The 13366-nt window shown below is 37.4% G+C and overlaps 1 protein-coding gene across 4 annotated transcripts in view; it reads right to left on the bottom strand.

Annotated features, from left to right (window-relative positions):
- RBMS3 (RNA binding motif single stranded interacting protein 3) overlaps positions 1 to 13366 on the bottom strand; it is a gene marked incomplete at its 3' end in the record, with an annotated part of 438647 nt that overhangs the window by 319086 nt on the left and 106195 nt on the right. The gene's annotated exons all lie outside the window — the stretch shown is intronic.

Below are 13366 nucleotides of genomic sequence, written 5' to 3'. Positions count from 1 at the left end.
TGCAATTTGATAGACTTAGCATGGTGAAGAGGGAATTCGGGCAGCTACAACTTGTTATATAAAGCAACTAGACCATAAAATAGGTATCTCTGTTTACCTCACAGAGATTAAGACTAAAAATGCAGACTTAATAGTAAGTATCATAAAAGCCTAATAAAAGATTACAGAAGATGACATTTATGGATGAACATAAGACATTAGAAGAATAAGTAAAATAATTTTATTCTCCAGTCACTGAGACATCTTGGTCTTTGTTGAAGAGAATTTCCCTTAAAATGCCCTTTTCCACATTTTTAAAAAGCATTATTGATACTCTGATACATTGGGCTTTCATTTGGAGGACTTTCCCATGAAACACAAGTTTCTACATCCACAAAGGATATATTACTAAAAAAGATTTAAGAAAATAATATCTTCTAATGGCGAAGAAGCACCCATGGAAAATAACCAACATAAATTATAAACCATTGAAAATATGGTAGACAAATGCTTATTTGGTTAATCTTTATCAACAGCAATATAAATTTGGTATTAGTGACTTCTACTTGAAATCCAGAAGCCAAAATGTGAAAAAACCTTGCTGCTTTTCCTTTCTCTGCCTCAGGAGGAAATCCGTATCTCCCACTACACCGAAAAGAACTTAAGAACTCTAAGGGCAATTAGAGCACTGTGCCACATATTCATGGAAACACTCTTCTTTGTTAGCCCCACACACAAAACAAACAAACAAACAAAACAACAACAACAACAAATGGAAACAACAGAGAGAGAGAAAGAAGGAATGGTACCACAACTCTCAGAGCATAAAACAGACTTTTGGGATTTTAGCCTGGGATCAAGAAAACAATGAAGGGGAGTAGCACCTATGGGAAAGACTGGGAATGGCCTAACTACTCTTTGATACCAGCAAAAGTTTGAGACAAAGTTCTCAGATAAAGTTTTCATACTGCAAGTGACACGTATCCACTCAGCTTAAGATAAAGGGCACTGTCTCTCCCTCTGTCTTTGCTCTCCTGAGCGAGTCTTTCCATTTCTCTGTTTTATCTTTCCCCAAGAACTCACAAAAGCATTTGTTTCCATTTGACTTTTATTTGAGGAGGAAAAGCATGTTTTGCTTCATTTTGTTTCAGTCTGAAACCTAGTCAGGAGGAGGAGGGAAAACTGACCTAAGAGTATCACAATTTGTGTAAACTAAATCAAGCCCCAACTCAGCTATCTTTTAGGAACCAAAAAATGTCATACAAGCCTTCCTCCCCTTCACCTCTCCCCACCCACTTTTTTTTGCTGACTCTGTAGACCAGAAGGATTTTGGGCTCTGAAGCACAGCCCACTGTTCACTACACTACAATGGGTACACAGGCAGGTAATTGAGAATCTATTTTGCCATTTCTGGCTTCACTCCAACCAAATACATAACAGATTTAATGTTAACCATGAGATCACATGCTTTTCTAACCTCAGGTGTTTCCAGAACTGGGGCCTTTATACCTACTCACGTTCCACTTAATCCTATAATTCTTCATGGTAGTACCTGAAGTTGACTTTGGCCTCTAAGATATTAGAGCACACGTCTTAAGAAGGCAAAGAAAAATTCGATTCAGTGATTTATGGCTGTTCAGTGGGTCACCCTACCCAGCAGAAAATTTAGCCTGCACAGTGAATCTTCATTTACTTGATTTACTTAGATTTAATATTAAATACATGGGGAAAAAAAAGCAAAAGCACACCTATCTTGTACAGTAATGCACCTCTGACAGATACATGGAAAAAGAATTCAACAAAAATCAGCAGCTAACCCACAACAACCTCAAATAAAACACGACCCCTACCTAAACTTCCATCAACAAAAACCAACACCTAGCCTGCATTTCAGCCCAGCTACTCCTAATGAATTTATGTGTTGTTTCATCCAAGTCACATGAGAGGTAGAAGTTTACATTTCTTACCAGCAGAGACAGACATTTGTGGTTCAACTGCTTTCATTACAGATTTCATAGAGTTATTTGCTGTGTACTGCAATCCTGCAAACGCTTAGTTACACTAGAGATTTTGCTCACAGAATTCTGTTCCGTTCAGGAAATGCTTCTCCCCACATTCAAAGTTATGTGCACACCTTTACATTTGCAAAAACAGACATCAGAGTGGTAAGAGGCACCACAATAACAAACACTGTTATAGGCAATTAGCCATATGTCGGCGATTTAATCTACTGCTATAAACCCCAAGTGCTACCACAAGAAAGTAATTGGAATTAATTTGGACACTGTTTTGCTAAATATTTGAAGTAATTATTCTACAGTAATCAGAACATCAGTTCTGATGAAGAATGTTAGTTTGTGTGCTGCATGAAATCAGGAAGGTATTTTGTTCCTACGAATGCAGTCATATTTCTTTCTCTCATGTGTGAAGTGCGGTATTAAGCTATAGCTCATCTCCAAAGTTGTTTGGCTTTCTGCTTGTTTTACCTTTAATCATGATTTGATTCACCCAAAAGTACAAAAAAAAAAAATGTATTCGATGGGAATGTTCACAAAAATAAGGCTAAAATACATCACAATAGTTTACCTCTTGTTTTCTTATATTTAAATAGAAATTATTACAAAATACGACAACCTGTGCACCTGTGTTCTACAAAATACTGACATAATTGAAGAAATATCAGGTATGGTCTCCTTGTGAGAAAATGTGAGCACTATTTAATTTTCTCTTGAGTACAATTCACAGAAGTACTCTTTCAAAGACATTGAATCAAAAATTCTGGTCATAAAAGGATGACTATAGAATTGAGTTCACCTCATTGCCATATTACCAACCCTTCAAAATAATGGCTGTACCATTAGTGATAACCTAGTGCATCATGCCAGCCAAGGAAAGAGACATAATGAATCTGAGATGGCTACCTCAAGAATGTGTCTATTGAGCATCTGAACTGAAATTGCTGTCCAAAACATTTCCACTCTTCCTGAAGTGTTATCGAAATGCATAGTAACCACTAACAAAATTTGTTCAAGTGCTTTTAAAAATCCTTGTAACTGTTTATATTCCATTATGCTTTTAATTCTTTTTTATTTAATAATTTTCACAGAAAACCAGGTGGTCAGATTATGAAAGAGCTTTCATGTTAGGAGCAACTGCACAGATTAGAACTTCAGCACATTAATGAAGATCCCATGCACTGAAATAGTGACTAGTTGTAATCACTGTTTCTCATAATATATAAGGAATGCCCAGAAAATTATAAAGTTTAAAATCTGAAGGTTTCAGAATAGATAGAGCTACTTGGAGAACTCATTGCCACAGCCCACACTGATGCCCCAACAGAGACATCACTACAAAAAGCTACTGGACAGCTTCTGTGAGAAAAAAAATCTGTCATGAAATTAAAAGCAAAGACATATTTCTGCCCTGGAAGTCACATACCATCAGAAACTGTGAGAGGATACCAGAGAAGCATCATCACATGTTGTCCCTGTTTTAACATAAGGCACCTCCACAGCTGCTGAAACAAATTCCTATCTGGCCCAGCCCAGCCACTCTTACATTCCAAGAAAACATTCAGTTGGGGGTGGAAATACCTTCTTAAAAACATAATAAATTTTACTTGATCTTGTATATATCAGTGAAACTGTCAAAGTCATCTGATATACACTATTAAAATTACAAAGGTCACTTAAAAACTCTTCACTTGCCAGCAGCAGTAACTGACACCATGACACACAAAAGCCAGGACAAAGGGAAGAGCCCACAGAGCTCTGCACAGAGAAACCATCTCCCTGCTCAGTCCTGGCTATAGAGCTATGTCAAAAATCACTCTGCAGAGCCCCACCCCATTGCACCCCACGTTTTCAGACTACTCAGCAGACTCAGGAAAGATGCAAGCAATGCAAAATCAGCCCTTAATGTATGCACATCAAAGCAGATCACATTAAGAGCTTTCAGGCAGGCAGTCGATCAGCACTCACACTGCACACAAAGCTCAACACAATCATTTCCAGGAAGTCATTTGATAACTGCTGTTAAAATGGAGATAGTTCCTGAAGGAAACCATTCAGCTGTGAGTGATACCCCTTGTAAGATGCATGAACCTTAACCACAACTAAGCCCATACAGAGAAGAATTTGCTGTCTCAAAGCACACAAGATCGTGAGCCATTTCTGCTCCTCCTGTGGTGCAGGGTAGGTGAGTGTACAGCTGGGGTAAGGAGACAAGTGAAATTCAGCTAAGGACTAGCTCAAGGCAGAGGAGCCAGGTGCACTCACCCCACTGCTGGCAGACAACATGCCAAGGGAAGCTGGCTGAGCTACAGCTGTGACCAGGAGATGCTGAATCAAAGAATGGATTTCCTAGGAGGCCAGGCTGGTGGGGGCCACTCAAACTTTTCAACTTTTCCATGTCATTATGGGAAACACAACCTCTGGGATGGGCACAGCATATTCTGTCTTTCAAGCCAACTTTCAGGCTGGCACAGCTAGTCCTGTAACACAAGATGTCTGTGGGACCAGACAGGATAAATCTCTCACCACTCACCTGACTCTGTGCTGCACATGTGCTGCCATCCTCTTCTACCATGGGTGCACAGGCATGTATAAAATACAGCTTTTACCCAATTCCAACCACTGCTTGTATGCTTCAGAAAAAAGTGAAGCTTGGAACTGAAACTCAAGTAACCAGTGTACAGAACTCTTCCTTGCTTAAAACCAGTGGAGTTATCATGAAATTTCCAAGTTCAGAGCTTAATAATTATATCCCCAGCATGAGTTAACTCAAGGCCTCAAGCATTGCCCCAAGCACAACCCACCCAACTGAAAACAGTCTTGTATTTCTGCATTTCTGGGCATTTAGGTAATGGATGCTTTTATCTTGGGAACTTTTGCACTGGGATGAATTTGACCAGCAGTAATTGGATTTAGATAAGCAACTCTGAGTGTCTTTCATTTTTGTGAATTAATATCTAAATAGCATAACCAGGTTTATTTTGTTTAAAGCTGACTCCATTAGGCAAATCATAGATTTTGGAAGAAAATAAAGCCCACATTATGAAGACCTAAAGTATGGAAAGAACTGTTGTTGAATTTCTTGGAGAGGCATTTTTCCTATAATACACTGTGACATTAACTTACAACATTCAAATACACACAAAGGGGAAATTCACTCCAAATTTTTTTTTATATTTGCATGATAATTTCTGAGCATTTAATTTACTACATGGCATTTTAAATGCTTGCATTTTCCCCTAAAATATAAGACATTACTATTCTGTCCCTTAACAAAGACTGAGTTGCTTTATTGGCCTTTCTCTGTATATTACAATTAATTAAAATGAAAAGAAACAAGAATCAGAAAATTTAAGACAAAATTCTCATATTCACCCACAAATACAACAACTAAATATATGCCTCTCAGAGCACCCCACACAGACCAGTGTGTGGCTTGGGGAACAAACAGAAGGAGTTACTTGCAGAGAACCAATGGTGTGCTGGACTGACAAGACTATGCTTCTGTAAGAGTTTAACATTTGGATGCTCTGTCTTCTCCAATTACATTAGTCTGGCTGCCATGTTTACAAAAATCATTCCTTCACTCAGTAAAATACAAGCTTTTGACATTGTCTCACATAGGATCCTGCTGGACAAAACATTCAGCTCACAGCTGGATAAACACATCATGCAATGGGTGAGCAACTGGCTCATGGCTTGGGCACAAAGGGTTACAGTGAAAGAGGGGACATTTGGCTGGGCATGGTCACTAGTGGGGTTCCACAGGGCTCCATTCTCAGCCCAGTGCTCAAAATCTTCACAAATGTCTCGGACATAGGACTGCAAGAAATACTAAGTTTGCAGAGGATGCAAAATTGGCAGGCACTGATCACCCTGTGGTGACCAGTGACAGGACCTGAGGAAACAGCCTGAACTTATGTCAGGGGAGGTTCAAGTAAAAGTTATTCACCCAAAGGTTGACTTTGATGGTCCTAGTTGGTCTCTTCTAATTCTTCACAGAACATTCTGTGAAGTTAGTAAGCAATTTAGATTAACAACTTGTCCAAGAGTTTCAGAAACATCACCAAAAGAGGGAGAGCGTCCTCTTAAATCTTTTGTTTCTACATCTAAACCAGCCCTGGACTTTCAGAAGGGATCCTGAATCATTAGCACCAAATTCTGAAAGGGCAGATCAGCAATTTTGAAACTGAGATCTTCTATTTCTGTTCCTAGCAGCACAATTAGAAGCCTAATTTTAAGCAGACAGTAATGAATATTGTAGCATGTGAGAAGAGCGAATTTTCAAGAGAATACAAGCTGATGAATCACTAAAACATGTACATATTCAATAGTATCTTCTGGTACAGATATTTACTACTAAGAGTGTAGTGATTTCACTCATACATGGACCTATTAGTCACCATGATCCCCCAGCCACTGAAAATACATTTTTCAGAACTAGGAGAGAGGAAAAGCTACAAAATCCATAAAATAACTATTTTATATAGCATTTCTATAAACATTGCTATTGCTTTAAACAAATAAAATGCAAGCTCTTACCATCCTATTGAAGAGCAGTTCCATGTTAGGAACAAAGGACCTAAAAAACTATTTCAGTTTATGGATCATGCCATTTATTTTAACACTGCATTCACAGATCATATTCAGAAATCCCAATTCTCAGAAGATGCAAGCACCATCTATCTCAAATCAAAGGGCCCTACTACAGGCCTGGAAGACTGTGTTAGGATCTTTGGTGCTCTTTTATTGAAGAATAGGGAAAACTTAGTAGTTTTAGTGAAGTCTGTTTCTTGTAATATTTCAATAATTTTAGAAAAATAATCCTGTAAATAAACAGGCATGTAAAGAAAATTCTAGCTTTCCTTTCCAAAGGAAAATCTACTTCTCTTAAAGCCCAAGAATGTGTCTCATCTTCACCCTCACTAAAATGAAAGACACATCTCACACTAAAGTTAGAAATGTATTTACAAGACAACACATTTTTACCAAGAAAGAGAGTGTCATTCTTCATATTCACACTAATCTGCACTTAAATATTTGTATATGAACCTTCACCTCTGGAAAAACACTTTCATATGAACGTGTACAAGCTTGAAGGCTTATTGCAATTGTTTTAAGTACTTGGGAAATTAAAAATGGTAAAACAGAAGTTAAAATAAATTAAACAGACACAACATTTGTTGAAATAGTAAGACCTTGAGCTTTCAGACTGCAAGATGTATATCATTTTAGTCACTCACAGGTAACTTTTCCTGTAACCTTGTCCCTTCCTTTACCAAAATCAGAATAAGAATCTTTTTCAGCATGTAAATGAAATAAGCGGTTTAATCCAACGCTTGCAGAAATCCAAGATAGATTTTTTTTTATTTTTTTTTTTTTTACCTTCAGTAGGTACAACCTCAAGTCCTATTGACAGAGTTTGTAATAAGGCTATCACACCCTTGTTGCCCAAGACAGAATAAAATGCCATTTACTAATGTGGCACTCCCCACAACAGCCTGACATTTTATAGAGTTTTTCCAAAGCTTGTTGCAAAGAAGACACTTGGCTATTAGCTGCAGTTTCTATTCTAAATGCTGTTTATTCTTAATTAGTGCTATGTATTATATTCATATTAAATCTGTATATTTAAATATTCAAGCTATTTAAGACTATTTAAAAATTGATTACATTATTGTATATCATATTAAAATTATGACATTTATGTTTTTACTTTGATAGAAAGCTATGTTTTTCCCTCACAGTTCTGCCATGACAAATAACCAGTTTTAATAATTAATTAGCAAAATATTCTACAGTTGCTAAATTAAATATGGAAAATGAAATTCATGCACAAATTAATAACTATGATTTCATGCAGTACAGTTCAGTTCTTTTTCTGGGCCATCATCAAATCTTCAGTTACTAATTATTCTACATTTTCAAGAATTCAGATGTCTCAAAAAATAAAATGCAACTTTTGTTTGCAGACACTTATCAGTGCCTCTAAATTTTCTGTATGATAGGAGGCACTATTAGGAAGACAATTTAGGGATCTTTCACAGAATGCAATATGGTTTACTGTAGGCTGTCACAAATGATAATGCCAGGCATACACTAATTTTCAAAGGGCAGTGGAGTCATAAAAAGTTCAGATTTTTTCTACTATAAAGACACAGCTCATTGGCACTGAAAATAAAAAAAAAAATGAAGCAGTTCTTCAAACTTGAAGAATTTCCCCTACCTAACAATTCAATTATTTTAGATATTGGGGAAATACCCCCCTCCTCCCCAAGACATTATTCCAAAGTGTGGAATTTATTTGCTTTGTATGTTCTAGCACGCTGTGATGTCTTGAATCCAATTTCTCATTCACAGGCTTGCTTACTTTTGGAAGATTCATTGTTAAATTACAGTTGGTATGAACCAGCATGCCAGCATACCATGATATTAATCTCTGAAGTGTTCAATCATGTAACAATAGCCTCATTATTCAAGGGAACTCTAAGCATTCAGTTTGTGAAGATTTTCTGACATTTCATGAAAACAATTTACTCTTAAAAGAATTCAATGACTGCAACATATTGTAATATATATATATATATATATATATATATATATATATATACACACACACATGCCTCAATCAGTTGGTTCCTCTCTAATGATAATAGACAAGGAAAAGAAGAGGAATTCAAAAAGAAAAGGAATTACAGATAAAAGCAAGAACTCCAGCTACCACCAGGGACCGTGAACTCAAACTGATAATTTAAAGCTAAAGCATTTTATAGGGTTCACACAGAGGCCACTTGAGTCAAAGGTGTGAGTGAGACTTCTTGAGTTCACACAGCTCCCATTTCATTATTTGCAAGTTAGAAAAAAATCCAGGTACTTTGGCTGCCTTTAGAAACAACACAGTTTTGAGAGGAAATGTTTCTTCAGTATTTTACATTGCAAAATACATCATTCAGGATCTACATCACAGAAAATATTCTTTTTCTTCAATATATTTATTTTAATCCTTTTATTTCCAGGGCTGGAATGTCACTGTTGTATTCATTTTCCAAAGGCTGAACTTTGAAAAAAGTGGCACAAAGATGCATTTTTTTTTTTCTGCCTGAAATTTTCAAGAAACAACAAGAGCTTGGATTTGGAGTTTTACAATTATGCGGGCAAAAGTTCACACTGCTTACCCAGAACTGGGACAGAATACCTCTGGGTTTGAGTTCCTTTGAATTTTAATTCCATCTAGTATATTTATAAAAGCAAAGATTTTTTAGTCCACTTATTTGTAAAACTCTCACATAGCGACAGGCTCGGGAGAGTGTGTGAAAACAGATTCGATAAGCTATTTGTTTGTGATATTTTTAAATACTTGTGCACATGTACAGTTTCAAGCATGTTGAACTTGAACAGGATGAATGACATTTCTCAAGGTTAAATTATGTTTGCAGGCTCATAAATTGATGTGCTTGTTTGGTGTGGAGAGTCCTCCCTACAGCCTCGCCACAGCCAGCAATGTACACAGGACACACAAGTGCATGCTCTAGGGCTTTGCCTTCCTCACTGCAAGGCATACAACCACCTCAGTAATTAGCCTGAAGAAGACTAATGTGCTCTGGCTGGTAACTCACCACAACTCCCAGGTATTCACCAAAACCTTCTTTTGAGTGATAGTTAGTCAATTAAATTCAAACCATGCGAAGCTGCCCCACATGCAATATAGATACACAATTTATGCATCAAGTAATAATATTGTTTATGTTTTCAAATCCACTAAAAACTTGCAAGTGAATGCAGCATTAAATGAAGAGTCACCTGATAGAAAAATACATTTACAGATTTAAAAAGGTATTTACTTTAGAGTCTTTGTCTACTGTATAAATAATTCTTCACTCTTTCTAATCCAAAGACAGATGGACATATTTGAACATATTAGGCTCACTATGTCAGGTGGATAAATATCTTTGGAGGGAAAAAGCTTATTAAAAATTTCACTTTGGATGAGACTCTTGCTTTCCAGAAATGTGGTACCCTTCTCCTGGCTCCAAGGGCTGCCCTAATTTACACTGATAAAGCAATTGCCTCATGTCCTTAAGTACTGAAGTTCTACTTTAGGAAGACATTAAGGGGCAGGTTCGGCAGCATAACCAGCATGTCCTGTAGCTCTCTGCTTATCAGTCAATGCTTCTGAGCCTAAGAAAAACAAAATTTTAGTTAACCAAAATCTCAGGCTTTGTGCCAGCTGCTCCCACTGGACACTCGGCCATGAGTATTGTACAGAAGAAAAGCCAACACTGGCAATTGATGTGCTCTGCTGTGGTTCAGTTTGTGCCCAAAAACAGCCAACAAGGACCAAGAAGGGATGAGACAAGCCACAAGATTCACTGAAGAAATAAACTCTTTATATCCATAGAGTCTTCTGTCCTTAAAAGGACACTTGGTTGGTCCTGCTGGCAGAACCCTAGATGGAAAGCAATAAAGAGATACACTGTAGCCTATCCTTTCTGAAATATCCAAGGGCAGATCTATAGAAAGGCACAAGAATTTGAATGGTTTTTAGTTTCTGATGAAAATTTTTACCCCAGGAACGAAAGACTCCCTATAAAAACACAGGGAGCCCATTTTGAAATCTGACCAGTAATGCTGAATTTGGAAGCAATTTAGCTTTAGTTGCTTGGGAACCCTCAAGAAAAGACTTTTTTATATTACTGGCTTCAGGCATTTTCAAATAAACTAATTAAATAAGATACAATCCTCAAACCATATAAAGATACACATGGAAAATCTGAGACCTCATTCTGAGTATTGGGCATACTTTGAGAGAGAGAGAACTGTGATTCACTGGGATAAATCCACATCTTCCTGGAACTTGTCAAGGAGCATAGTACTATCAATTGCTCTTTATTGCACAAGAAAAGATTATGAAGTTAATTTTGATATTAAAAAAATTACAAATAAATGTGAGACATCCTTTTCTTTTGCTTATATATTTCAAACCTTTGTTATAGACTCAGGCTGTATTTAAATGCGTCTCTTTAGTGCCATGAGGGAAAGAAACCTACATTTTTATAAGAATTGAAAGCTGAGTTCTCTACCTTATCACATGCCTAAGGAACTAAGGGTTTAAGAAACAAATACTGTGAACCTAGCAATAAAATTTTGAGGCATGGCAACACCAAGGGCTACATCTTCATCAAATATTAGTGAACAACCTCAGCTAGGGTAAGAACACTGCTTGATAGTTGCAGGGTTTGACTCCCAGAAAACAATCTCAAGGAAAATAAAATGTAGCAAAGAACAAATCCAGCCTGTGATATATTCCTCACTTTATAAAAAGAGCTGGATTTAAAGATAGATCAAAACCCCAGTGCTGACACCCCTCACTTAATGCTATCACACACATAAACATTACATATATATCTTTATATACATACATGTTTATATAGCTATCTATTCAGATAAATTATATTCCAGCATATCTATTCTGCCAAATATAATCTCCCAAAGGTGCTGGGTATAAAAATTAGTAACACAAAATTTACAATGATCACCCATAGCAGCAAGCTGCCTGCTTTTTCAACATCACATTGGAAGCAGTGAAAGCAGAAAACCTATGTATGAAGGTCAAAGCCATTCTTCATGGTGTCAAAAACATATTCTACAAGAAATAGGCAAATATTCTGAAAATATTTACAGCTGTGAATGACTGAATTCATGTCCTGGACAGTCTTGAATGCACCCCATGGCCAATTTTCATCAACCTAGCACTTGCAATATCAGCCCGAGTATTTACGCATTCCTGAAACATCTTATTCATCAACAGAATTTGCACTCTTTCCTCCCACTTAGACCTTGGGAGTTTCTGACCCTTTCCCTTTCTGCTGTTCAAGAAAGTTCTCAGAAGACCAACATCTTGAATAAGAAGCCAAGTCAAAAGAAAAGGTCTGCTCTAGCTGCTCATTTCCCATACGCCTTTGCCCTTTGCTTTACTTGGGCTTGCTCCAGAGACCACAGAGATCAAGAGAAAAAACCTGTGGATTTGCCCTGTTTTGCAATTTCTGAGAGCCCTTAAATGTTACTCTACATGTAACATTCCATTTTGCAAGACAATTTCCTACGTTCAAACTTTAGTTTCTTTTATTCCCACATTCTTAGGACAACAGTTTCTTTGTTCAAGCTCCATGTTTATGGTAAGTTATCTTATCTCTGGTTTAGCCTTTAATATTGAGCAGAGTCAGGAAAGAATCATCCTCTTGTTTGAGATGCAAAGGTTTATGTCTGCTTACATTTTTAAGATACACAAACATACTTTTAAAAGTCTAAGAAAATATACTCTTATTAATGCTGTTATCTAAATGATGATATTTAACACCAGTTGCAGCTTAGTTCCCTTACCTCCCTGTGAAATAGTTTTTTTTCTTTCTCTAGGATGCTGCCATTCTACTCTCATATTAGAGCTTGAAAAAACTTTCTCTAGCTCTGCAAAGGGAACAGCAAGGTTAGATTAGAAGGAAATTCACAGAAGTGAGAGTGAAGAAAACTATTAGAGGGTGTGGGGGGAGGAGAATTTTCATACCTTGGGGCCACCCAAAGTTGAGAGAGACACTTGATGTCACAGTGAAACTGATTCAGAGAAGAGACACAAAAGCATAAGATTGGAGAATGGCAGAAAAATTCAGGCCCTTGTCTGAATTCCAGAATGTATCTGCAGATGGTGAGGAGCACAAGGACCTGTCCACACCACATTCATGCCAGTTTTGCAGGAGAACATGGAGCTACCTCAACTGGCTTTGAACTGGTCCCAGGTTTCACTGCATGGCTCTAAAACCCAACAGAGGCTCCTTCAGGAACTGCACACTGTGAATGTGAAATGCACACTACTGACTCAGCTCTGCATGTTTGTTCTCCATCTAAAAGAAAAATGCCCTTTAAAAACTAAAAAAAAAAAAAAAAACTAAAAAAAAAAAAAAAAAAATCATCATTTGTTAAACCCCAGGCAGCGTTCTCCCCAACCTCCCTATGTCCCCCATCCCTGACCTTCTTCCAAAGGCTGATTTCTCACCCACCTCTAAGATTAGTATGTTCAAGACCTGCTCAATTTTGACAAGGGGGAAAAAAAAGCCACCTTGAACAGAAAGCCTTTTGAGTCTTCCCTTACTTTTGAAGCCTTTGTATTTTTTAATCCCTGTTCTGCCAATTTTGTCTCCCTTTCCCCTCCTCCCCTTCAGTGGAAATTTTCTACTCTTTACAAGCCTGGCTCTCTGCAGAAAATTGATTTCCCCTAGGATACAGCCATCCTACTGTTCTATGCATGGTCATTAATGACCATCCTGTTCACCACAGAGACAGACAGACACGGTGGCACTCCTCCCCAACTCCTTAGCACA

The sequence above is a fragment of the Erithacus rubecula genome (genome assembly GCF_903797595.1).
Source record: "Erithacus rubecula genome assembly, chromosome: 3".
Classification (NCBI taxonomy): domain Eukaryota; kingdom Metazoa; phylum Chordata; class Aves; order Passeriformes; family Muscicapidae; genus Erithacus; species Erithacus rubecula.
This window is presented reverse-complemented; position numbering and strand designations above follow the sequence as displayed.